Source organism: Wasmannia auropunctata, unplaced genomic scaffold (genome assembly GCF_000956235.1).
Source record: "Wasmannia auropunctata unplaced genomic scaffold, wasmannia.A_1.0 LD336090.1, whole genome shotgun sequence".
NCBI lineage: Eukaryota > Metazoa > Arthropoda > Insecta > Hymenoptera > Formicidae > Wasmannia > Wasmannia auropunctata.
In genome coordinates, this window is record NW_012026800.1 from 4,375,124 (window position 1) to 4,379,397 (window position 4,274).

The window sequence follows — 4,274 nt, forward strand, 5'->3', positions numbered from 1 at the left end:
TTCATACTGTCCTATATGAGTCCTATGTATTATCATTCTTGCCCTATGTGTGTTACCTATATGTATACATTTTTATATGGGACTGTTACGGTCCCATATGGGCCTATTATGATCTTACGTAGAACCTTCATGGTCCTTTACAGGACCTTTATGGTCCTTCACAGGACCTTTATGGTCCTTCACAGGATCTTTATAGTCCTTCATGGAACCTTCATGGTCCTTCACTGGACCTTCATGGTCCCATATGGAATACCTATGGAAATTTGCGGCAGGGATAAGCGACAATCACGCAGAGAGTGACCCTTCTCTGTACCGCACGAATTCCATTCTTGGTTCTTTGATGTCCTCAAGGTAGGAGGCCCACACTGGAGCGCCATAGAATATTACCGAATGCACTACTCCACAGAATAGTCTCCTGGAGTGCTCATTTGGGCCCCCCTCAGATTGGGCATCAGTCTAGTAAGAGCCAGCGACATTCTTTCCGCTTTCGGGAGCAGACGATGGAAGTGCTCCCGAAAAGACCACTTCAAACTGAGAACTATGCCGAGATATTTTAGGTGCGGGTCCACCGGAACCAAAGCCCCCTTTACTACAACTACGTCCCTACGGGTAAACCTGTGTGCCCGAGAGAACACGCACACCTCAGTCTTAAGAGGGGAGATCATCAGACCAAAACTCTCAATCCGTCTGACAACCATGGCGATCCCAAGTTCCACGCGGGCGACGGCTGTCCCCAACCGCGACGATCAGCGTGTCATCCGCGTAACATACATAACACACTACACCCCGCCGGGAGTTCCAACTGGAGGACCTCGTCATAGGTGAAGATCCATCCCTCAGGGCCAAATGCAGAGCCCTGAGGGACCCCACAGGTCATTTGGACTTTTCTATTTCTGCCCTCAAGATCTTCGAAACATATCCATATATTTGTTAGGTAGTCTTCAACTATTGCTCTGCTGGGAATCTTTTTTTATTAGGACCTCTCGTATCTTGCTCCACATTAAGGAATTAAATGCGCTTAAATAATCGAGGGAGACCGCTACCGCGTACCGGCTTTCCTCGTATACCGCCTCCAAAATCTCCTTCAGGCGCAGCACCGTGTACACCGTAGACCGTCCGGCTCGAAAACCAAACTGATGGCCGGAAAGATCCACACCATTGGCCAGACAACTACGAATTCTGCGAACCAGGATCCTCTCAAATAATTTGCCCATTTCGTTTAACAGGCAAATGGGTCTATACAACGAAGGAATCAGCTCCGGCTTGCCTGGCTTTTTAAACAAGACTAACTATGCTGTCTTCCAGCAGGACCGGAAGACTCCCTCGCGGAGGCAGGTTGTGAAACATTCCGCAACCTGTTCCACGCACTCCGGAAGTGCAATTTTAACAGTCCCGCCAAAGATTTCGTTAGATCCTGGAGCCTTGTTAGATTTCAGTTTACTGGCCGCCAACTCTACCTCCTCTGTGGAGACAGAAAAGTCTTCCCACAGTACAGCCTGCCTAAGTGTGGGCCTTATTTCTTTTTCCATATAAGGAAAAAGACCGGAAATTATACGCTGTACATCTTTTACTGGTAAGGTCATCTTACCCATAACGATCTTATATGGGCGTCCCTATGAGTCCCTTTCAATGATAGCCAATAGCTCTTTCCAGGCCCTGTTCTTTTCCTCCTTGATCGCAGTCCTAAGAGTTTTGCGAGATTGGGCGAGTTCGGCCTTCAGAGCAAGTGCAGTCCTCCGATATCTTCTATGAACCCTGGTCACTTTCCTCCTCAGGGCAATACATCTTTGTTATATAGTTGCGATTTCTCCGTTCCACCAGTATTCTGCTTTTTTCCTGGTGTTTTTGAGTCGACTCATGGCCACATCGGAGGCACCTGACATGCTCCTGCAGCCGCAGCGCCTGTTCCTCCGCTCCTAAGTCCCTCATCTGCTTGGGCCAGAAGTAGGTCGAGATACTGGCCAAGTCCGGATTCAGGCTTCTTTGATTCCGTCTTAGAAAATTTCTAGAAGTTGAGCTCACAATGTTACTGCTTTTCCCACTTATGTTCACGTAAATATATTTATGATCTGAGAGTGTTTCTTCATTTGTGGCCACCTCTCAGGATCGAATGATCGGAAGGGCGGCCGGCGTAGCCCAAGAGGGTTTAACGACCGATATCCCCTGTGGTCTCACACAGCATTACGAGTAAATCGGCTCGTAATCATCGTTCAAAAGTCTGAGATCGCGTGCGAACGCCCACGTAAGCATAACATCTCCTCGAGCCCTAGTATGCGTGTTATCCCACATGCGCGACCGGACGTTAAAGCCGAGAATCAATAAAGGTCCACTGACGTAATTTGCTATCGCATTACCCACTGAACTCAAATACGCACGGAACTGGTTTGCGTTTTTGTTAGGTAAAAAATAGCAAGAAGACACAATCATACCCTCCCAGAAAACCCAGACGTTGTTAAAAAAAGGCAGCCATGGGTGTTTCTTCTGTCGACCTTGCCCATCTAAGGTCATTTGGGACCCGATAAGGCTCAGAAATGCAGGCCAACCCAAAGTCCTTATCGAGCATAGTCTGCATAAGCAAGTCTTGAGCCTCTCTTGACCTATTCAGGTTAATTTGGACGATCTTGGAGAGGTTTTAGGCATATTAACCCGATCTTACATTTTCAGCCACCACGGTCCGATTGGCTGTTACTTTACTTCGTCCTGGGTTGCGCTGTAGGTTCTTTTTCGGCGGACACAGCGGACAAACCTATGATCCTGTGGTCATGATGCAGTCCTAGGTTACTACTTACAGGGCAGTCCGGTAGCCTCCCACAATCCCTCGCTGCGTGACCACTTTCCCCACAATTGAAGCAACAGCCGGATCTGTCAAACTGGGACACCTTTTTCTAACACGTCCCGTCGCGAAGCATCTAAAACACTGTAGCGGCCTTTTTTTTAAGTAATTCCACTCTAGCTGTGGACCACCCCGGAGACCACCTCTATCGATCACTTTAACTGCCGCTCCCAATGGGCACTGGAGCCAGACCGTCCTAAACCCGTTTTTTGTTATTCTGAAGGATCCCAGTTTGACACTGTCAGCAGCACAGGTCCCGACCTTGGCAAGTTCCTTCACCAGTTCCTCTGGCGTAACAGAGGCGTCTAAACTTGATAATCTTAGCTCACCTTTTAACATGTTCCTCCCGATCCGAACCCCTGTTTCGCGGAAAGCGTCCTTTAACTTTTGGTCTAGCGCATCCGCGCCCGGTGATGTATCACCCCCTGGTAGCTCAATCAGAACTTCACCGGTGACTGTGTTCCGCATTCTGGTTTCTTCTATCGCTAAATCTTCAAGCATTATTTCATTCCGAGCCATTCGTATAGTTTCAGCGTACAATATATATTATTATACTGATTTACCAGATGAATATAGGTATTGTAATTATATATTTGATTAATTAGGGATTAAAACATGAAAGGATGACTAAGGGAGAGTCTGAGGGGAGTGGATAAAAAGCAATAAAAAATAGAAGTAAAGCGAGATTCTAAGACGGGTTTACAATTTTGCACATAAAGCAAGGTTTATTTCAAACCCTCCCCTCTGTATATTAGATTCAGGGAGCGAAGGCCTCTGATGGGGGATTGGGGGAGCGAAGCCCTCCCAGTAGGTAGCATTGGCGCAGGCGGGAAGGGGGGTACAGGGTAAAAGGCGGAGCCCCTCCCCCGCCTATTACATGGCTAATATTTATTATAGAAATAAAAAATAAATCTTAGATTTAATAGATATTCAATTTAATATACTTCCCACCTTGCGTAGGGGTCTATCTAATCTTTTGGGTATCTATTATTTTTAGTATATTGTAGACTTATCAATTTAGTAAGGCGAAGATTTAATAGGTATACAGGGTGTCCCAAAACTCGCGGATTTCCTTTTAAGTGCGGATTCTTTAGAATATTCTAAAACGAAAATCCTAATACAAAAATGTCGAGACTATAATAGTTTTTAAATTAGTAGTGATTAAAGTAGGCTAATCACAAAGCTGAAATTTCGCGCGCTCAGGCATGATGATACGACAAATGCTAGAGGTGCTACAAGGTGCTCTCTTAACAACACCGAGATTATCATTTTTTTTTTCTAAGAAATTACTTTTTTTTTATACGAAATCTATTTGTACATTAAATAATTAATTAATATCGGAAAATATTAAAGAAATACAATTACGATCAATATTACGTTAACTGTCAAAATGAATTTATAATTATATGTTCATTTACCTCGTATGCCGTCTTCTGCTTGA